General features: G+C 48.5%; 1 pseudogene; it reads left to right on the forward strand.

Moving 5' to 3' along the window:
* Positions 1-23,966, forward strand: part of LOC106562802 (ATP-binding cassette sub-family C member 12-like) — an 88,665-nt pseudogene that overhangs the window by 36,383 nt on the left and 28,316 nt on the right.

Here is a 23,966-nt window from a genome sequence, read left to right on the forward strand (position 1 = left end):
GGAAATGCTGGGGAGTCAATGAGGAACAGGCTGATACGCTCCTCATGACCCCCCCACGTCTGCATAACCAGTGGCACTGTGACCTCCCCTACTTGGCCTGACCCTAGCGGTCAACTATCTAGGGCGTGCACAGGGAAAGGGTGGTCCAGCTGAACCAGGGGAATCCCTAACCTCTTCGCTAACCCACGGTCCATAAAACTCCCAGCTGCACCTGAATCGACTAGTGCCTTATACTGGAAGTGAGGGGAAAAATCAGGAAAACAAACAGAGGTGTACATGTGGTCGACAGGGGGCTCTGGGTGTGGCTGGTGCGGACTCACCTGGGGGTTCGAGTAGTGCTCTGCCTGCCCTCCGAACTCCCGGGGGACCACTCCAGCACCGGTCCACAGTGTGTCCTCTGCGTCCACATCGGGTGCAGGAGAGACCCCCCCCTCTCCGGTCCTCCTCGACGCAGTCCCCCTATCTCCATGGGCTGTGGAGCGGGGGGACTGGGAGGCGGAACGAACAGGCCCCGACTGGAACGTCCCCGGGAAGCCAGCAGGTTGTCCAGTCTAATGGACAAATCCACCAGTTGGTCTAGGGTGGAGGCGTTGTCCCTACAGGCCAGCTCCCGGCGGACGTCCTCGCGAAGGCTACACCTATAGTGGTCTATCAAGGCCCGCTCGTTCCACCCCGATCCAGCGGCGAGAGTCCGGAATTCTAGGGCGAAATCCTGAGCGCTCCTCGTCTCCTGTCTCAAGTGGAATAGCCGCTCACCCGCCGCCCCTGCCCTCCGGGGATGATCGAAAACCGCCCGGAAGCGGCGGGTGAACTCAGGGTAGTCGCCCCGAGCCGAGTCTGGGCCATCCCAGACCGCATTGGCCCATTCCAGGGCTCGAACCGTGAGACAGGAGACGAGGACGCTCACCCTCTCTTCGTCGGAAGGGGGGGGGGTGGACGGTCGCCAGGTATAGTTCCAATTGGAGCAAGAACCCCTTGCACCCAGCGGCCGTCCCATCGAACTCCCGGGGAGGAGTAATCCGGATACCACCGGCGACCGCTTCAGGGGGTGTGTGTAGGGGCGCAGGGTGAGGGACTGGAGCTGGTCCAGCTGGGGAAGCACCTCTCTCCCAGTTCTCCAACCGGGCCAACACCTGGTCCATGGCCGAGCCTAGGCGGTGGAGGAGGCTGGCGTGTTGAGAGACCTGCTCAGCCATGGACGGTGCTTCTACTCCTGCTGACTCCATATTTGGTGCGGGATTCTGTCACGGCTGTCTAGGACCAGTGGAGATGTGGAATCAGGAGCAGGAGACAGAGGGCCGGAGCAACTGTGTTTTAATAATATTAGTAACACGCAATAGCCGTAGGGCACCAGGCGCGTGGCGAAGTCTGCCAGGGGAAAAACACCTTCCCAAAATAAGCGCACTGGAAACAAAAAGCGCACGGAGCGCAGCCCGGCAATAATAATCGACAATAACAATTTACAATCACAACTGTCCTGAGTGGACAATAAACAATCCCGCACGAGAACCCCAACTGAAAATACACACTAAATAACCCCCCACTAATGACAAACACAAAACAGGTGCGAGATAGACAGACAGACAAAACCAAAAGACACAGAAACAACGATCGGTGGCAGCTAATAGGCCGGCGACGACGACCGCCGAGCGCCGCCCGACCTTCGTTAGATACTGTGACACTGGGTTAGTCCACTGGGTTAATCATCATAAACATTTGACGTAGAGCATCACCTTTTACCATAAATGGGGAAGTAAACTGTTAAAATGTTAATTCAAATAGATTAATAAAACATTTTTTATTTGGCCCTTGTCACCCTGTGCTTGGCGACTGGCGTTTTTTTTGGTTGAGCTCTGTGTCTGTGAAAAAAAGGGACAGCGTTTGATTGACTCTTCTTTCCTCTGTAGGTTTGAGAGGCTTTGGGAGGAGGAAGTAGCTAAAGTGGGACTAGAGAAAGCTTCTTTAGGTGGAGTCTTCATGCGTTTCCAAAGGACCAGATTACTGGTGGCCTTCCTCGTCTCCATCTTCTTCACGCTTTCTGTATTTATTGGACCGGTAAGTCCTGTGATTTAAAATAAATTCATTTCCTGCGTAGATGTTGATGATTTATTTAACACATGATTGATATTAAAACAAAAAAAAACCTGTCTGTTTATTGATGTGTGTGTGTGTGTGCGTGTGTGCGTGCGTGTGTGTGTGTGTGTGCGTGTGTGTGTGTGTGTGTGTCTTCCAGGCTGTTCTGGTGTATGAGATCCAGAACTATGCAGAAGCTCCTGGGACGTCTACACTGGTCCACGGTGTGGGTCTGTGTGTGGCTCTGTTCATCTCAGAGTTCTCTAAAGCCTTCTTTGCCTCTCTACTGTGGGCTGTTAACCTGAGGACAGCCATCAGGGTGAAGAGTAGCTTCTCTATAATCGCTTTCCAGAAGATCATCTCACTGAGATCCATCAGCAACATTTCTGTGGGAGAGGTACAGTCGCACAGACACCATTATAATGTCCTGTTTTCATTCTGTGGGAGAGGTACAGTCACACAGACACCATTATAATGTCCTGTTTTCATTCTGTGGGAGAGGTACAGTCACACAGACACCATTATAATGTCCTGTTTTCATTCTATGGGTTCAGTACTGTGGGGCGGCAGGGTAGCCTAGTGGTTAGAGTGGAGGGGCGGCAGGGTAGCCTAGTGGTTAGAGCGTTGGGACTGTTAACTGAAAGGTTGCAAGTTTGAATCCCCGAGCTGACCAGGTACAAAATCTGTCGTTCTGCCCCTGAACAAGGAAGTTAACCCACTGTTCCTAGGCCGTCATTGAAAATAAGAATTTGTTCTTAACTGACTTGCCTAGTAAAATAAAAAATATACACCTTTTCACATTGCCTGGAAAAAAACAGCCCCGGGGTCCATGTTTATATGAGCCCCTTTCAAACAGCCTTATTTTGACCTCTTACTTGTCGGCGTTTGACTTTTTAAATAACCGTTGCTTAGCCGGCAAGCAGCAAGAGACATTCAACTTTGACCCTGTTGTTGAGATCAGCATCATGGGAAACCTGACGTAACAGCCGGAAGTTCTAAATTCCTCAGACAGATTTCGCTTTTATTTCTTCACGTTAACCCTCTAGAGTCAATGTCTGTTTCAGCCAGAGATTCCCCATAACAATGTGTCTGTTTCAGCCAGAGATTCCCCATAACAATGTGTCTGTTTCAGCCAGAGATTCCCCATAACAATGTGTCTGTTTCAGCCAGAGATTCCCCATAACAATGTCTCTGTTTCAGCCAGAGATTCCCCATAACAACGTGTCTGTTTCAGCCAGAGATTCCCCATAACAATGTGTCTGTTTCAGCCAGGGATTCCCCATAACAATGTGTCTGTTTCAGCCAGAGATTCCCCATAACAATGTGTCTGTTTCAGCCAGAGATTCCCCATAACAACGTGTCTGTTTCAGCCAGAGATTCCCCATAACAATGTGTCTGTTTCAGCCAGGGATTCCCCATAACAATGTGTCTGTTTCAGCCAGAGATTCCCCATAACAATGTGTCTGTTTCAGCCAGAGATTCCCCATAACAACGTGTCTGTTTCAGCCAGAGATTCCCCATAACAATGTGTCTGTTTCAGCCAGAGATTCCCCATAACAACGTGTCTGTTTCAGCCAGAGATTCCCCATAACAACATGTCTGTTTCAGCCAGAGAGTTGTGTTTTGCATTGGATGCGTCTCAATCCACCTTTAACCGCTGACGTGTCACCTCCCCATCTGCGATGAAAGGTGTCAGAGCTAGAGAGACGTTTGACAAACCATGAGACACCCCATCTGTGGTGAAAGGTGACAGAGACACCCCATCTGCGGTGAAAGGTGTCAGAGCTAGAGAGGTGTCTGTCAGACCAGGAGACACCCCATCTGTGGTGAAAGGTATCAGAGATAGAGAGGTGTCTGTCAGACCAGGAGACACCCTATCTGTGGTGAAAGGTGACAGAGCTAGAGAGGTGTCTGTCAGACCAGGAGACACCCCATCTGTGGTGAAAGGTGACAGAGCTAGAGAGGTGTCTGTCAGACCAGGAGACATCTGTGGTGAAAGGTGTCTGAGCTAGAGTGTTGTCTGTCAGACCATGAGACATCCCGAAAATCGGTCTTCTCACGAAACAGTCTGTAGCGTCCGAACGGTTACAGTACAAAGTATTCAAAATCAAATGGCAAAATGATCCTTGGTACGACCTTCTTAAAACAATTCCACATGCCTCAGTTTAACCGCACTCCCCCCTCCTCCCACGGCTTAGACAGGGTTTAGACTGGGTTTAGACAGGGTTTAGACAGGGTTTAGACAGGGTTAAGACTGTAATGGCTTAGACAGGGTTTAGACTGGGTGACTGGGTTTAGACTGGGTTTAGACAGGGTTTAGACAGGGTTTAGATAGTAATGGGTTAGACAGGGTTTAGACAGGGTTTAGACTGTAATGGGTTAGACAGGGTTTAGACTGTAATGGGTTAGGCAGGGTTTAGACTGGGTTTAGACAGGGTTTAGACTGGGTTTAGACTGGGTTTAGACTGTAATGGCTTAGACAGGGTTTAGACTGGGTTTAGACAGGGTTTAGACTGTAATGGGTTAGACAGGGTTTAGACTGGGTTTAGAAAGGGTTTAGACTGTAATGGGTTAGACAGGGTTTAGACAGGGTTTAGACAGGGTTTAGACAGGGTTTAGACAGGGGTTAGACTGTAATGGGTTAGACAGGGTTTAGACAGGGTTTAGACTGGGTTTAGACTGTAATGGGTTAGACAGGGTTTAGACTGTAATGGCTTAGACAGGGTTTAGACAGGGTTTAGACTGTAATGGCTTAGACAGGGTTTAGACTGGGTTTAGACAGGGTTTAGACAGGGTTTAGACAGGGTTTAGACTGTAATGGGTTAGACAGGGTTTAGACAGGGTTTAGACAGGGTTCAGACTGCAATGGGTTAGACAGGGTTTAGACTGTAATGGGTTAGACAGGGTTTAGACAGGGTTTAGACATGCGTTAGACTGTAATGGGTTAGACAGGTTTTAGACTGGGTTTAGACTGGGTTTAGACTGTAATGGGTTAGACAGGGTTTAGACTGTAATGGGTTAGACAGGGTTTAGACAGGGTTTAGACAGGGTTTAGACTGTAATGGCTTAGACAGGGTTTAGACAGGGTTTAGACTGCAATGGGTTAGACTGTAATGGCTTAGACAGGGTTTAGACAGGGTTTAGACTGTAATGGGTTAGACAGGGTTTAGACTGTAATGGGTTAGACAGGGTTTAGACAGGGTTCAGACAGGGTTTAGACAGGGTTTAGACTGTAATGGCTTAGACAGGGTTTAGACAGGGTTTAGACTGCAATGGGTTAGACTGTAATGGCTTAGACAGGGTTTAGACAGTAATGGTTTAGACAGGGTTTAGACAGTGTTTAGACTGTAATGGGTTTAGACAGGGTTTAGACAGGGTTTAGACAGGGTTTAGACTGTAATGGCTTAGACAGGGTTTAGACTGTAATGGGTTAGACAGGGTTTAGACTGTTATGTTGTAGAGGGTACTATCCTGTATATGTCCTGGTGACATAGTGAAGGTTATGTTGTAGAGGGTACTATCCTGTATATGTCCTGGTGACATAGTGAAGGTTATGTTGTAGAGGGTACTGTCCTGTATATGTCCTGGTGACATAGTGTTGTGGAGGGTAGTATCCTGTATATATCCTGGTGACATAGTGTTGTGGAGGGTAGTATCCTGTATATACCCTTGCCAAAAAATCCAAATGTATCTGAGCTTATCTTCTCACCTGCTCGTCTGTTCTCTCTCTCTCTCTCTCTCTCTCTCTCTCTCTCTCTCTCTCTCTCTCTCTTTTTGCTCTCTCTGTCTCTCTATCTCTCTCTCTCTCTCTCTCTCTCTCTCTCTCTCTCTTTTTGCTCTCTGTCTCTCTCTCGCTCTCTCTCTCTTTCACTCTCTTCCTCTCCTCTCTCTCTCTCTTTCTCCCTCTCCTCTCTCCTCTCTCTCTTTCTCTCTCCTCCCGCGCTCTTGCTCTCTCCTCTCTCTCTCTCGCTCTCTCGCTCGCTCCCTCTCCTCTGTCTCCCTCTCCTCTCTCTCTCCTTTCTCTCTCCCACCACTCTCTTTCTCTCTGTCTCTCTCTGTCTCTCTCTGTCTCTCTCTCTCTCTCTCGCTCTCTCTCCCCCTCCCTCTCTCTCCCCCTCCCTCTCCTCCCTCCAGATGATCAACGTGCTGATCAGTGATGGCTACAGGATGTTTGAGGCTGTGTTGTTTGGTACCTTCCTGCTGTGTATCCCTGTGCTGCTGACCGTCTGTATCATCTACGCCTGCTACACCCTGGGATACACTGCCCTCATAGGAGTCTCTGTCTACCTCATCTTCATCCCCATACAGGTACTAACCCTCATAGGAGTCTCTGTCTACCTCATCTTCATCCCCATACAGGTACTAACCCTCATAGGAGTCTCTGTCTACCTCGTCTTCATCCCCATACAGGTACTAACCCTCATAGGAGTATCTGTCTACCTCATCTTCATCCCCATACAGGTACTAACCCTCATAGGAGTCTCTGTCTACCTCGTCTTCATCCCCATACAGGTACTAACCCTCATAGGAGTCTCTGTCAGGCCAGACTGACCAGTATGTGGTTGTGTTGTCTGTAGTTTGCCTTGGCCAGACTGACCAGTATGTTGTTGCGTTGTCTGTAGTTTACCATGGCCAGACTGACCAGTATGTTGTTGTGTCGTCTGTAGTTTACCATGGCCAGACTGACCAGTATGTTGTTGTGTCGTCTGTAGTTTACCATGGCCAGACTGACCAGTATGTTGTTGTGTTGTCTGTAGTTTACCATGGCCAGACTGACCAGTATGTGGTTGTGTCGTCTGTAGTTTACCATGGCCAGACTGACTAGTATGTTGTTGTGTCGTCTGTAGTTTACCATGGCCAGACTGACCAGTATGTTGTTGTGTCGTCTGTAGTTTACCATGGCCAGACTCACCAGTATGTTGTTGTGTCGTCTGTAGTTTACCATGGCCAGACTGACCAGTATGTTGTTGTGTTGTCTGTAGTTTACCATGGCCAGACTGACCAGTATGTGGTTGTGTTGTCTGTAGTTTGCCATGGCCAGACTGACCAGTATGTTGTTGTGTCATCTGTAGTTTACCATGGCCAGACTGATCCAAAGGTTCAGGAGGAAAGCGGTGAGCGTCACAGACACTCGTGTCCGCACCATGAACGAGGTTCTCACCTGCATCAAACTCATCAAGATGTACGCCTGGGAAACCTCTTTCGAGAAGAAGATCACCGGTAAGGAAGAGTAGGGTCACCACAGGATGTTAACAAGCTATCTAAAGAAGATACTGAAGGTGATATTGGCCAAATACCATTTACTGATAATATAACACAGTAAATGGTATTATTGAGTCATTGATTTACTGATACTATAACACAGTAAATGGTATTATTGATTTACTGATAATATAACACAGTAAATGATATTATTGAGTCATTGATTTACTGATAATATAACACAGTAAATGGTATTATTGATTTACTGATAATATAACACAGTAAATTGTATTATTGAGTTATTGATTTACTGATAATATAACACAGTAAATGGTATTATTGATTCATTGATTTATTAATTGATGAATTGAATGTGTTGGATCATTAAAGTAGAAGCCTGCTCCAGATGGAAACAACATAATTGACTGTAATTGGGAAAATGTAGTTAATTCATCTGTTATCTGGTATATCATGTACAGTGACTATAGAACATCTACACCCCTTTAAACTGGTTCATATTTTGCTGCCTTTAAAAATTATTATTTTTTTTTTTTTAATAAATCTTTTTTTCCCTATAGATCTACACAACCTACTCTACATTTTTGAAAGTGAAAGAAAGAAAATGTTCTTCAAAAATGTATTAAACAAAAATAAATATCTTAATTGCGTAAGTCTCCACCCCCCCTGAGTTAATACTTGGTGGAAGCACCATAAGTCTCCACCCCCTCTGAGTTAATACTTGGTGGAAGCACCATAAGTCTCCACCCCCCCTGAGTTAATACTTGGTGGAAGCACCATAAGTCTCCACCCCCCCCTCTGAGTTAATACTTGGTGGAAGCACCATAAGTCTCCACCCCCCTGAGTTAATACTTGGTGGAAGCACCATAAGTCTCCACCCCCTGAGTTAATACTTGGTGGAAGCACCATAAGTCTCCACCCCTCTGAGTTAATACTTGGTGGAAGCACCATAAGTCTCCACCCCCCTGAGTTAATACTTGGTGGAAGCACCATAAGTCTCCACCCCCCTCTGAGTTAATACTTGGTGGAAGCACCATAAGTCTCCACCCCCCCCTCTGAGTTAATACTTGGTGGAAGCACCATAAGTCTCCACCCCCTGAGTTAATACTTGGTGGAAGCACCATAAGTCTCCACCCCCCCTGAGTTAATACTTGGTGGAAGCACCATAAGTCTCCACCCCCCCCCTCTGAGTTAATACTTGGTGGAAGCACCATAAGTCTCCACCCCCCTGAGTTAATACTTGGTGGAAGCACCATAAGTCTCCACCCCCCCCTGAGTTAATACTTGGTGGAAGCACCATAAGTCTCCACCCCCCTGAGTTAATACTTGGTGGAAGCACCATAAGTCTCCACCCCCCTGAGTTAATACTTGGTGGAAGCACCATAAGTCTCCACCCCCCCCCTCTGAGTTAATACTTGGTGGAAGCACCATAAGTCTCCACCCCCTGAGTTAATACTTGGTGGAAGCACCATAAGTCTCCACCCCCCGAGTTAATACTTGGTGGAAGCACCATAAGGCTCCACCCCCCCTGAGTTAATACTTGGTGGAAGCACCATAAGTCTCCACCCCCCCTGAGTTAATACTTGGTGGAAGCACCATAAGTCTCCAGCTGTGAATAACTTGGAGTAAGATTCTACCAACTTTGCACAACTCTTAGGGTGACATATATCCATTGTTTTTTGTCATAATTGCTCAAGCAATTAGTTGGGAATCATTGATGGACAGCGATATTTAAACCTTGTCCCTGTGGTGTATTTTTAGGAAGATTTCAGTCAGGACTGAGACTAGACCACTCAGGAACACGCAACACCTATTGGAAAGCCATTCTGGTGTGTATTTGGCATCAACATGTTGTGTAATTGTCCCGCAGAAAAATTATAACCCTATCTCAGGGTCAAGTTTTCAGAAGACCGAGGTAGGTTTTCCTCTAACTTTTTACCTGGGCTTTGCTCCTTTTCAGATTTTTTTTTATCCTGACAAACTCCCCAGTCCCTGCCGGTGACAAGCATACCCATAACATGATGCTGCCGCCACCATACTTAAAAATACAGAGGGATCAACAACAGTGCATTCACTGCATGTTACTGGCTTGTTTAACAAAGTGAAACAAAAAACAGCCTGTGTTATAAAATCCGCTCCAAATCATCCATTCTGGTTGCAACAAGACTGTTAAATAATACTGCAAGACAACACGGCCAATAAATTAACTTTTTGGCCTAAATTAAAAACTACAGGGTCGGATCAAACCCGATACAACACAACAGAGTGAAACCCTCTCTATTTTCAACTATTGTGGTGGCAGCATCAGGTTTTGGGTATGCTTGTCATCGGCATGGACTGGGGAGTTTGTCAGGATCAAAATAAATATGAAAAGGAGCAAAGCCCAGGTAAAAAGATAGAGGGAAACCCACCTCAGTGTAACCCTGGGATAGTTTTATTTTTCAGCAAGACAATAACACAAATTTAAATGCCAAAGACACACAAGAATGGCTTTCCAAAAGATGTTGAGGGTTGTTGACTGGTTCTAGTCAAGTGAAGTACACTCACTTGAAAGTCAGACAAGGTTTGATTATTGCTGTCCATCAATGATTCCCAACCAAATGTAATGAGCTTGAACAATTTTTACGAAAACAATGGATATATGTTGCCTTAAGAGTTGTGCAAAGTTGGTGGAATCTTATTTCAAATGATTGACAGCTGTAATGGCTGCCAAAGGTGCTTCCACTCAGTTGGGTAAAGACAATTTTATTTTAATTTGAAAATGTGGAGTAACATTTTTAGATGTAATTTTAAGGCAGAACATTTTGAAAAAAGTTCAAGGGTGTGTAGACTTTCTATAGTCACTGTACATACTAGTATATTATTAGAGTTCTGTAGTCACTGTACATACTAGTATATTATTTGAGTTCTATAGTCACTGTACATACTAGTATATTATTAGAGTTCTATAGTCACTGTACATACTAGTATATTTTTAGAGTTCTGTAGTCACTGTACATACTAGTATATTATTAGAGTTCTATAGTCACTGTATATACTAGTATATTATTAGAGTTCTATAGTCACTGTACATACTAGTATATTTTTAGAGTTCTGTAGTCACTGTACATACTAGTATATTATTAGAGTTCTATAGTCACTGTATATACTAGTATATTATTAGAGTTCTATAGTCACTGTACATACTAGTATATTATTAGAGTTCTGTAGTCACTGTACATACTAGTATATTATTAGAGTTCTGTAGTCACTGTACATACTAGTATATTATGAATATATTATTAGAGTTTTATAGTCACTGTACATACTAGTATATTATTAGTATATTATTAGAGTTCTATAGTCACTGTACATACTAGTATATTATTAGAGTTCTATAGTCACTGTACATAATAGTATATTATTAGAGTTCTGTAGTCACTGTACATACTAGTATATTATTAGAGTTTTATAGTCACTGTACATACTGGTATATTATTAGAGTTCTATAGTCACTGTACATACTAGTATATTATTAGTATATTATTAGAGTTCTATAGTCACTGTACATACTAGTATATTATTAGTATATTATTAGAGTTCTGTAGTCACTGTACATACTAGTATATTATTAATGAAAGGCCTTTAGCTCAGAGGGCTAACCATCCTGTGGTGTGTACTGTACTGTAAAGTCATGTCTCTTACTGTGTTTTTACCAGGCTATTACCATCCTCCCCATCTTGTTTTTACCAGGCTGTTACCATCCTCTCCATCTTGTTTTTACCAGGCTGTTACCATCCTCTCCATCTTGTTTTTACCAGGCTGTTAACATCCTTGCCATCTTGTCTTTACCAGGCTGTTACCATCCTCGCCATCTTGTTTTTACCAGGCTGTTACCATCCTCGCCATCTTGTTTTTACCAGGCTGTTTACCATCCTCGCCATCTTGTTTTTACCAGGCTGTTACCATCCTCACCATCTTGTTTTTACCAGGCTGTTACCATAATCACCATCTCGTTTTTACCAGGCTGTTACCATCCTCTCCATTGTCATAGTCCATGTATGTAGGTGGCAGGGAAGTCAAGCGCAGGAGAAAACAGAGTGGTTTAAAAATGGAATATTTATTTCCAAAACCAACGTAGAAAAGAATCCGGGTAAAACAATAACCCGTCGCACACCGATATAGAAACAACACGTACATAACAAACAAACACTCACTGACAGAGAAATGAGGGGAATCAGAGGGTTAAATACACAGCATATAATTACTGGGATATGAAACAGGTGTGTAAAGAGACCAGACAAAACCAATGGAAAATGAAAAACTGATCAATGGTGGCTAGAAGGCCGGTGACGTCGACCGCCGAACACCACCCGAACAAGGAGGGGCATGAACTTCAGTAGAAGTCGTGACAGTACCCCCCACCTGACGCGCGGCTCCAGCAGTGCATCGACACCGGCCTCGGGGACGACCCGGAGGGCGAGGTGCCGGGCGATCCGGATGGAGACGATGGAACTCGCTCAGCATGGAAGGATCTAACACGTCCTCCACCGGAACCCAGCATCTCTCCTCCGGACCGTACCCCTCCCCGTCCATGAGGTACTGAAGACCCCTCGCCCGACGTCTCGAATCCAGGATGGATCGAACGGAGTACGCCGGGGCCCCCTCAATGTCCAGAGGGGGCGGAGGAACCTCCCGCACCTCGGCCTCCTGGAGCGGGCCAGCCACCACCGGCCTGAGGAGAGACACATGGAACGAGGGGTTAATGCGGTAATTGGGGGGAAGCTTTAACCTATAACATACCTCGTTCAATCTCCTCAGGACTTTAAACGGCCCCACAAACCGCGGACTCAGCTTCCGGCAGGGCAGGCGGAGGGGCAGGTTTCGGGTCGAGAGCCAGACCCTGTCCCCCGGTGCAAACACCGGGGCCTCACTGCGGCGACGATCTGCACCAGCTTTTTGACGTCGTACGGCGCGCTGAAGGCGGACGTGAGCTGCGTCCCAGGTCTCCTCCGCGCGCCGGAACCATTGGTCCACCGCAGGAGCCTCGGTCTGGCTCTGATGCCAAGGGGCCAGAACCGGCTGATAACCTAACACACACTGAAACGGAGTGAGGTGAGTGGAGGAGTGGCGGAGCGAGTTCTGAGCCATCTCTGCCCAGGGCACAAACTCCGCCCACTCCCCCGGCCGATCCTGGCAATAAGACCTCAGAAACCTACCCACATCCTGATTAACTCTCTCCACCTGCCCGTTACTTTCAGGGTGAAAACCCGAGGTAAGGCTAACCGAGACCCCCAGACGTTCCATGAACGCCTTCCAAACCCTTGACGTGAACTGGGGCCCTCGATCAGACACTATATCCTCAGGCACCCCGTAGTGCCGAAAGACGTGTGTAAACAGAGCCTCCGCCGTCTGTAGGGCCGTAGGGAGACCGGGCAAAGGGAGGAGACGACAGGACTTAGAAAAGCGATTCACAACGACCAGGATCGTGGTGTTACCTTGTGATGGTGGAAGATCGGTTATAAAATCCACCGACAAGTGGGACCACGGCGCTGTGGAATGGGTAAGGGTTGTAACTTACCCCTGGGTAGGTGTCTAGGAGCCTTGCACTGGGCGCACACCGAGCAGGAGGAAACATAAACCCTCACGTCCTTAGCTAAGGTGGGCCACCAGTATTTCCCACTAAGACAGCGCATTGTCCGACCAATCCCAAGATGACCAGAGGAGGGTGATGTGTGAGCCCAGTAGATCAATCGGTCGCGGACAGCGGACGGAACGTACAGACGCCCAGCTGGACACTGAGGGGGAACGGGCTCTGCACGTGATGCCCGCTCAATGTCCGCGTCCAGCTCCCAGACCACTGGTGCCACCAAGAGGCTGGGATGAAGGGAGTGGGATCCATGGACCGCTCCTCTGTGTCATACAGCCGGGACAGTGCGTCTGCCTTGACGTTCTGGGAACCTGGTCTATAGGAGAGGGTAAACACAAAACGGGTGAAAAACATGGCCCACCTTGCCTGGCGAGGATTCAGTCTCCTCGCCTCCCGGATGTACTCCAGATTGTGGTGGTCAGTCCAGATGAGAAAAGGGTGTTTAGCCCCCTCAAGCCAGTGTCTCCACACCGTCAGAGCCTTGACGACAGCCAACAGCTCCCTGTCCCCCACATCATAGTTTTGCTCCGCCGGGCTGAGCTTCTTCGAGAAGAAGGCACAGGGGCGGAGCTTAGGTGGCGTACCTGAACGCTGAGAGAGCACAGCTCCTATCCCAGCCTCAGATGCATCCACCTCCACTATGAATTGCAGAGAGGGATCCGGATGAGCCAACACAGGAGCCGAGGAAAACAGAGCCTTCAGTTTCCTAAACGCCCTATCCGCCCCAGCTGACCACTGCAAGCGCACCGGACCCCCCTTCAGCAGTGAGGTAATGGGAGCAGCTATCTGACCAAAACCCCGGATAAATCTCCGGTAGTAATTGTCAAACCCTAAAAATCGCTGCACCTCCTTTACCGTGGTGGGAGTCGGCCAATTACGCACGGCTGTAATACTCTCCATCTCCACTCCTGACGTAGATAGGCGATATCCTAAGAAAGAGACGGACTGTTTAAAGAACAAGCATTTCTCAGACTTGACATACAGGTCATGCTCCAACAGGCGACCAAGCACTTTGCGCACCAGGGAGACATGCTCGGCGCGTGTAGCGGAGTAAATCAGAATGTCATCGATATACACCACTACACCCTGCCCGTGCAGGTCCCTGAAAATCTCATCGACAAAAGATTGGAAGACTGATGGAGCATTTTTTAACCCATACCGCATGACAAGGTACTCATAATGCCCTGAGGTGGTACTAAATGCTGTCTTCCACTCGTCTCCATCTCGGATACGCACCAAGTTATACGCACTCCTGAGATCCAGTTTTGTGAAGAAGCGTGCGCCGTGCATTAATTCAATCACCGGGGGCGATCAGAGGTAGCGGGTAACTGTACCCCACTGTAATTTTATTAAGACCTCGATAATCAATGCACGGTCGCAGACCCCCATCCTTCTTCTTCACAAAAAAAGAAACTCGAGGAGACGGGTGAGATGGAGGGCCTAATGTATCCCTGACGCAGGGATTCGGAAACATATGTCTCCATAGCCACCGTCTCCGCTTGCGACAGGGGATACACGTGACTCTTGGGAAGTGCAGCGTCTGCCATGAGATTTATCGCACAATCCCCTGTCGATGAGGTGGTAATTGAGTCGCCTTCTTTTTACAGAAGGCGAGAGCCAAATCGGCATATTCAGGGGGAATGTGCACGGTGGAGACATGGTCTGGACTTTCCACCGTAGTAGCACCAACGGAAACCCCTACACACCTACCTGAGCACTCTCGCGACCACCCCGTAAGAGCCCTCTGTGGCCAAGAAAAAGTGGGGTTATGACTAGTTAACCAGGGAAGACCCAGCACCACCGGATACGCAGGAGTGTCGATAAGGAAAATACTAATTTTCTCCTTGTGACCCCCCTGCGTAACCATAGTCAATGGAGCCGTGGCCTCCCTAATCAACCCTGACCCTAATGGTCGACTATCTAAGGTGTGAATGGGAAAAGGTACTTTCACCGGTACAATATGGATCCCTAAACTATGAGCCAACGTTTGATCAATAAAGTTCCCAGCTGCGCCTGAATCTACTAGTGCCTTATGCTGGGAATGAGGGGAAAAAAAATCAGGAAAAGTGACAGACACAAATATATGAGCAACAGAGGGCTCTGGATGAGAATGGTGCCTACTCACCTGGGGTGGTGCCAGAGCGCCCTGCCTGTTACCTCGATTCCCAGAAGAACCTGCCCGGCACCGACCAGCAGTGTGTCCTCTGCGGTCACTGACGGTACGCGAGCGGGAACTCCCTCCGGTCTCCCTGTGCACCCTCTCTCCTGGCTCCATGGTTATAGGAGAGGTGGTGCAGGAGGATGAAACCACCAGACCCTGATCTGGACGTCCACGAGCAGCCAGCCCGTTGTCCAACTGGATGGACAGATCCACCAGCTGGTCGAAGGTTAGGGTGGTGTCTCTACAGGCCAGCTCCCGACGGACGTCCTCCCGCAGACTGCAGCGATAATGATCTATCAGGGCCCCGTGATTCCATCCTGCACTGGCTGCCAGGGTCCTGAACTCCAATGCGAAATCCTGGGCGCTCCTCGTCTCCTGCCTCAGATGGTAGAGGCGCTCACCCGCCGCTCTGCCCTCAGGTGGATGGTCGAAGACTGCCCGGAAACGGCAGATGAACTCCTCATATCGGTCCAACGCCGTATCTCCTCCTTCAACCATAGCGCTGGCCCATTCCAGGGCTCTCCCGGTGAGGCACGAGACGAGGGCGAAAATCTTCTCTCGGTCTGATGGGACAGGGTGGACCGTGGCCAGAGAAAGTTCTAATTGGAGCAGGAAACCCCGGCAGTTGGCAGTACTTCCGTCTTAACCCCGAGGCATGGCTAGACGGATACCACCCGGTTCAGGTTGACCAGGGGTGTTTTGGATCGACCCCGGTTGGGCTGGTGGAGGCGCTGGCTGAATCTCCCGTCTCTCTAAGCGGTCCATCAGCTGAACAGCGCGATCCATAGCAGCGCATAGATGTAATAGTCTTTCTGCATTCTTCTGGATGCGCTCCTCCAACTCCCTGTCCGGGATCTCTTCTCCTGCTGACTTCAAAAAATTCGTCGGTGATTCTGTCATAGTCCGTGTATGTAGGTGGCAGGGAAGTCAGGCGCAGGAGAAAACAGAGTGGTTTAAAAATATTTATTTCCAAAACCAACGTAGAAAAGAATCCGGTTAAAACAATAACCCGTCGCACACCGATATAGAAACAACACGTACATAACAAACAAACAATCACCGACAGAGAAATGAGGGGAATCAGAGGGTTAAATACACAACATATAATTACTGGGATATGAAACAGGTGTGTAAAGAGACCAGACAAAACCAATGGAAAATGAAAAACTGATCAATGGTGGCTAGAAGGCCGGTGACGTCGACCGCCGAACACCACTCGAACAAGGAGGGGCATCAACTTCAGTAGAAGTCGTGACATCCATCTTGTTTTTACCAGGCTGTTACCATCCTCGCCATCTTGTTTTTACCAGGCTGTTACCATGCTCTCCATCTTGTTTTTACCAGGCTGTTACCATCCTCTCCATCTTGTTTTTACCAGGCTGTTACCATGCTCTCCATCTTGTTTTTACCAGGCTGTTACCATAATCGCCATCTTGTTTTTACCAGGCTGTTACCATCCTCACCATCTTGTTTTTACCAGGCTGTTACCATCCTCACCATCTTGTTTTTACCAGGCTGTTTACCATAATCGCCATCTTCTTTTACCAGGCTGTTACCATCCTCACCATCTTGTTTTTACCAGGCTGTTACCATAATCTCCATCTTGTTTTTACCAGGCTGTTACCATAATCACCATCTTGTTTTTACCAGGCTTTTACCATCATCGCCATCTTTAACTCCATGCGGTTCTCCCTGGGTGTCACGTCCTGACCATATACTTAGGTATTTTTGTATTATATTTGGTCAGGACGTGGCAGAGTTATGTTTGGTTATGGTATAGTGGGGTTGTGAGTGTTGGGTTAGGTTCTAGGTTAGGTATTTCTATGTGGAGTCTAGTGAGTGTATGTCTGTTTGGTTAATTGGGGTTGGGACTCAGTTGAAGGCAGGTGTTGTCTATCTGCCTTTGATTGAGAGTCCCATATAGTGGGGTGTGTTTGTGTTTGGTATTTGTGGGTAATTGTATTTTGCACTGTGTTTCATTTCACCTGTGAAACTGTCTCCTTTGCGTGTTTATTTTGTTTTGTCGTTTCCATCTATAATAAATATGATGTGGAACAGTCAACTCGCTGCGTATTGGTCATCGAGTGATTTCGACATATCTTCCGATGAGGGAGAATACGAGGAACGTGACAGAATTACCCACCAACAAGGGACCAAGCAGCAGAGGAAGGAGCAGCACAAGGAGAGGCACAAGGAGAAAAGCTATCTGGAGTCATGGACTTGGGAGGAAATCCTGGATGGGAAAGGACCATGGGCTCAAGCTGGGGATTATCGCCGCCCGCAGTGGGAGATCGAGGCGGCGAGAGCTGAGAGGCGCTGGTATGAGGAGAGGGAGCGCAACGGACACGGGAGGCAGCCCCACAATTTTTTTGGGGGGGGGCACACGGGGAGATTGGCGGAGTCAGGTGGTAGACCTAAGCTAACTCCCCGTGCTTACCGGAAGCAGCGTGGTACTGGTAAGACACCGTGTTATGCTGTGGAGCGCACGGTGTCCCCAGTGCGCGTTCAAAGCCCGGTGCGCTACATACCAGCCCCCCACAAGTGCTATGCGAGTGCAGGCATCGAGCCAGGGCGGATGGTGCCAGCTCAGCGCGTCTGGTCTCCAGTGCGCCTCCTCGGTCCAGGTTATCCTGCGCCGGCGTTGCGCACTGTGTCTCCAGAGCGCTGGGAGGGTCCAGTTCGCTCAATGCCTGCTCTCCACCCGTGCCGGGCCAAAGTGGGCATTCAGCCTGGAGTGTGGGTAAAGAGTGTCCGTACCAGAACTCCAGTGCTCCCCCACAGCCCGGTTTATCCTGTGCCTCCTCCTCGGACCAGGCCTCCAGTGGGTCTCCCCATCCTGGTCCATCCTGTGCCACCTCGCAGGACCAGGCCTCCAGTGGGTCTCCCCATCCTGGTCCATCCTGTGCCACCTCCGAGGACCAAGCCTCCAGTGGGTCTCCCCATCCTGGTCCGTCCTGTGCCACCTCCCAGGACTAGGCCTCCAGTGGGTCTCACCTGTCCAGAGCAGTCAGAGCTGCCCGCCAGTCAACAGTCGTCAGAGCTGCCCGCCAGTCAACAGTCGTCAGAGCTGCCCGCCAGTCAACAGTCGTCAGAGCTGCCCGCCAGTCAACAGTCGTCAGAGCTGCCCGCCAGTCAACAGTCGCCAGAGAGGTCAGACTGCGCTGAACTGCCGGAGTGGCCAGACTGCCCTGAACTGCCGGAGTGGCCAGACTGCCCTGAACTGCCGGAGTGGCCAGACTGCCCTGAACTGCCAGAGTGGCCAGGGACGCCCGCCAGCCCAGTGAGTCCTGTGCCTACGCCTAGGGCCAGGCCTCTGTCATGTCTCCCCAGCCTGGTGAGTCCTGTGCCTGTGCCCAGGGCCAGGCATCCATCATGTCTCCCCAGCCTGGTGAATCCTGGGTCAGTGCCGTCGGAGCCGCCAGGGACGCCCGCCAGCCGGGCGCAGCCAGGGTCGCCCGCCAGCCGGGCGCAGCCAGGGACGCCAGGGTGCGGCCCAGAGTATCCGACACCGGTGTACAGCCCAGAGGATCCGACACCGGGGTGCGGCCCAGAGGATCCGACACCGGTGTGCGGACCAGAGTATCCGACAACAGCTTGCGACCCGGGACTGAGGGGAGCTGCCTGTGACCCAGAACCGGGTGAGTCTGGTCACAATTCTAAAGTAAAGTTGATTAACTATGACTGTGATGATTCTGCCTACAACCCAGAACCGAAGGAGTCTGCTTACGGCCTGGGACCGAAGGAGTCGGCCCACGAACCAGAACCAAAGAAGTCTGCCTACTGTCCTAAGCCCAACAGGTCTGTCTACGGTCTGTTGGACAGTAGGCCAGAACCGGAGCCACCTCCAATATAGGTGGGTTGGGGAGGGGGGGGTGTAGCACTGTGCCGTCGTTGACGGCAGCCACCCTCCCTTCCCTCCCTTTAGTTAGGGGGTTAATTGTGTGGGGTTTTTTTTTTTTTTTCTGTTGGTTTGGTGCATTCAGTGTATGCACCTTTAGGGGGGGGTAATGTCACGTCCTGACCATATACTTAGGTATTTTTGCATTATATTTGGTCAGGACGTGGCAGAGTTATGTTTGGTTATGGTATAGTGGGGTTGTGAGTGTTGGGTTAGGTTCTAGGTTAGGTATTTCTATGTGGAGTCTAGTGAGTGTATGTCTGTTTGGTTAATTGGGGTTGGGACTCTCAGTTGAAGGCAGGTGTTGTCTATCTGCCTTTGATTGAGAGTCCCATATAGTGGGGTGTGTTTGTGTTTGGTATTTGTGGGTAATTGTATTTTGCACTGTGTTTCGTTTCACCTGTGAAACTGTCTCCTTTGCGTGTTTATTTTGTTTTGTCGTTTCCATCTATAATAAATATGATGTGGAACAGTCAACCCGCTGCGTATTGGTCATCGAGTGATTTCGACATATCTTCCGATGAGGGAGAATACGAGGAACGTGACACTGGGTTTGCTGCCGTTCTCTGTCAAAGCCATTGCTGAGGGACAAGTATCGCTAGCCCGGCTAAAGGTGAGACTCCTCTCCTCTCCTTAAAACACTGTCAATCATCAACTTCATCCACTTCCTGTATATCATGAAGCTCATGTGTCGTAGCATTTCTGTTATCAGTCTCTTTGTAACATGAAGATAAGCTCTGTGTGTTTTACTGCGTTTGGGTTTGTATACTTTGTATGTGTGTAAATGTTCATGTTTACATTGTGATTATTTGTGTGTGTGTGTGTGGGGGGGTTGGGTGTGTATGTGGGAGTGTGTGTGTGTGGGGGGGTTGTGTGTGTGCGTGTGTGTGTCCACTCTGTGTGTGTGTGTGGGGGGGGTTGTGTATGCATGTGTGTGTGCGTGTCCACTCTGTGTGTGTGTAGAAACTGCTGATGACTCAGAACCCAGAGTCGTACCTGGTCCAGAGACATGGGTCCACCTCGGCCCTGGTCATGGAGAAGGCTACATTCACCTGGACCAGGCCTGAAGGACAGACAACCACTATGGTACCAGACACTAGGTGGAACCACAGCGCCAGAACGGGACTCACACACCGGGCCAGAACGAGGCCAAGCCCACCCTGAGAAACATCTCCTTTAACCTGCCTAAGGTAGTTGCTGGTAGGGATTGGGTTAGATAGGGACTGGGTTAGATAGGGTCTGGGTTAGATAGGGCTGTTGATTGGGTTAGATAGGGACTGGGTTAGATAGGGCTTCTGATTGGGTTAGATAGGGACTGGGTTAGATAGGGTCTGGGTTAGATAGGGACTGGGTTAGATAGGGACTGGGTTAGATAGGGCTTCTGATTGGGTTAGATAGGGATTGGGTTAGATAGGGATTGGGTTAGATAGGGACTGGGATAGATAGGGACTGGGTTAAATAGGGCTTCTGATTGGGTTAGATTGGGTTAGAAAGGGACTGGGTTAGAAAGGGACTGGGTTAGAAAGGGACTGGGTTAGATAGGGACTGGGTTAAATAGGGCTTCTGATTGGGTGAGTAGGGTCTGGGTTAGATAGGGCTTCTGATTGGGTTAGATGGGGTTAGATAGGGTGGTTGATTGGGTTAGATAGGGCTGTTGATTGGGTTAGATAGGACTGTTGATTGGGTTAGATAGGGCTTCTGATTGGGTTAGATAGGGCTGTTGATTGGGTTAGATAGGGCTGTTGATTGGGTTAGATAGGGTGAGTAGGATCTGGGTTAGATAGGGCTTTTGATTGGGTTAGATAGGGCTTTTGATTGGGTTAGATAGGGCTGTTGATTGGGTTAGATAGGGCTGTTGATTGGGTTAGATAGGGCTGTTGATTGGGTTAGATAGGGTCTGGGTTAGATAGGGCTGTTGATTGGGTTAGATAGGGTCTGGGTTAGATAGGGCTGTTGATTGGGTTAGATAGGGCTGTTGATTGGGTTAGATAGGGCTGTTGATTGGGTTAGATAGGGTCTGGGTTAGATAGGGCTGTTGATTGGGTTAGATAGGGCTGTTGATTGGGTTAGATAGGGCTTCTGATTGGGTTAGATAGGGCTTCTGATTGGGTTAGATAGGGATGTTGATTGGGTTAGATAGGGTGAGTAGGATCTGGGTTAGATAGGGCTTTTGATTGGGTTAGATAGGGCTGTTGATTGGGTTAGATAGGGCTGTTGATTGGGTTAGATAGGGTCTGGGTTAGATAGGGCTGTTGATTGGGTTAGATAGGGTCTGGGTTAGATAGGGCTTTTGATTGGGTTAGATAGGGCTGTTGATTGGGTTAGATAGGGCTGTTGATTGGGTTAGATAGGGCTGTTGATTGGGTTAGATAGGGTCTGGGTTAGATAGGGCTGTTGATTGGGTTAGATAGGGTCTGGGTTAGATAGGGCTGTTGATTGGGTTAGATAGGGCTGTTGATTGGGTTAGATGGGGTTAGATTGGGCTTTGATTGGGTTAGATAGGGCTTTGATTGGGTTAGATAGGGCTTCTGATTGGGTTAGATGGGGTTAGATTGGGCTTTGATTGGGTTAGATAGGGCTTTGATTGGGTTAGATAGGGCTTCTGATTGGGTTAGATGGTGTTAGATAGGGCTTTGATTGGGTTAGATAGGGCTTTGATTGGGTTAGATAGGGCTTTTGATTGGGTTAGATAGGGCTGTTGATTGGGTTAGATAGGGCTTCTGATTGGGTTAGATGGGGTTAGATAGGGCTTCTGATTGGGTTAGATGGGGTTAGATAGGGCTTTTGATTGGGTTAGACAGGACTGTTGATTGGGTTAGACAGGGCTGTTGATTGGGTTAGATAGGGCTGTTGATTGGGTTAGATAGGGCTTTTGATTGGGTTATATGGGGCTTTTGATTGGGTTAGATAGGGCTTTGATTTGGTTAGATAGGGCATCTGATTGGGTTAGATCTGGTTAGATAGGGCTTTTGATTGGGTTAGATGGGTTTACATAGGGCTTTGATTGGGTTAGATTGAGCTTTGATTGGGTTAGATAGGGCTTCTGATTGGGTTAGATGGGGTTAGATAGGGCTTTGATTGGGTTAGATAGGGCTTTGATTGGGTTAGATAGGGCTTTGATTGGGTTAGATATGGCTGTTGATTGGGTTAGATAGGGCTTCTGATTGGGTTAGATAGGGTTAGATAGGGCTTTTGATTGGGTTAGATAGGGCTTTTGATTGGGTTAGATAGGGCTTCTGATTGGGGTAGATAGGGTCTGGGTTAGATAGGGCTGTTGATTGGGTTAGATAGGGTTAGATAGGGCTTCTGATTGGGTTAGATAGGGCTTCTGATTGGGTTAGATAGGGCTTTTGATTGGGTTTGATAGGGTGAGTAGGGTCTGGGTTAGATGGGGTTAGATAGGGCTTTGATTGGGTTAGATAGGGCTTTGATTGGGTTAGATAGGGCTTTGATTGGGTTAGATATGGCTGTTGATTGGGTTAGATAGGGCTTCTGATTGGGTTAGATAGGGTTAGATAGGGCTTTTGATTGGGTTAGATAGGGCTTTTGATTGGGTTAGATAGGGCTTCTGATTGGGGTAGATAGGGTCTGGGTTAGATAGGGCTGTTGATTGGGTTAGATAGGGTTAGATAGGGCTTCTGATTGGGTTAGATAGGGCTTCTGATTGGGTTAGATAGGGCTTTTGATTGGGTTTGATAGGGTGAGTAGGGTCTGGGTTAGATAGGGTGAGTGGGGTCTGGGTTAGATAGGGCTTTTGATTGGGTTAGATAGGGCTGTTGATTGGGTTAGATAGGGCTTTTGATTGGGTTTGATAGGGTGAGTGGGGTCTGGGTTAGATAGGGCTTTTGATTGGGTTAGATGGGGTTAGATAGGGCTTTTGATTGGGTTAGATCGGGCTGTTGATTGGGTTAGATAGGGCTTTGATTGGGTTAGATAGGGCTTTGATTGGGTTAGATAGGGCTTCTGATTGGGTTACATAGGGCTTTTGATTGGGTTAGATAGGGCTGTTGATTGGGTTAGATGGGGTGAGTAGGGTCTGGGTTAGATAGGGCTGTTGATTGGGTTAGATAGGGCTGTTGATTGTGTTAGATAGGGCTTTTGATTGGAGTAGATGGGTTGAGTAGCGTCTGGGTTAGCTTGGGTTTAGGGTAGCAACATTTCAGTCAATCTTCCAACATGCTCAGGTTTTTCATTCGTCCCAGTTGGAAGATTCCCAGAATCATGAGGGAATCAGCAGGATATCTGGGAAATCTGGGAAAGTTACCAGAGATATCTGGAGTTAGATGGAGCTAAGCAGGGGTCAGAGTTCAATAGGTTAAGCAGGGGTCAGAGTTAGATGGGGGTAAGAAGGGGTCAGAGTTAGATGGGATTAACAGGGGTCAGATTTAGATGGGATTAGCAGGGGTCAGAGTTAGATGGGGGGTAAGCAGGGATCAGAGTTAGATGGGGGTAAACAGGGATCAGAGTTAGATGGGGGTAAACAGGGATCAGAGTGAGATGGGGTAAGCAGGGGTCAGAGTTAGATGGGGTTAAGCAGGGGTCAGAGTTAGATGGGATTAACAGGGGTCAGAGGTAGATGGAGGTAAACAGGGGTCAGAGTTAGATGGGATTAGCAGGGGTCAGAGGTAGATGGGGTAAGCAGGGGTCAGAATTAGATGGGATTAGCAGGGGTCAGAGTTAGATGGGGTAAGCAGGGGTCAGAGTTAGAAGGGATTAGCAGGGGTCATAGTTAGATGGGATTAGCAGGGGTCAGAGTTAAATGGGGGTAAACAGGGGTCAGAGTTAGATGGGGATTAGCAGGGGTCAGAGTTAGATGGGGATTAGCAGGGGTCAGAGTTAGATGGGGATTAGCAGGGGTCAGAGTTAGATGGGGATTAGCAGGGGTCAGAGTTAGATGGAGGTAAGCAGGGGTCAGATTTAGATGGGATTAGCAGAGGTCAGAGTTAGATGGGATTAGCAGGGGTCAGAGTTAGATGGGATTAGCA

This window comes from Salmo salar, chromosome ssa11 (genome assembly GCF_905237065.1).
Source record: "Salmo salar chromosome ssa11, Ssal_v3.1, whole genome shotgun sequence".
In the NCBI taxonomy this organism is placed as follows: domain Eukaryota; kingdom Metazoa; phylum Chordata; class Actinopteri; order Salmoniformes; family Salmonidae; genus Salmo; species Salmo salar.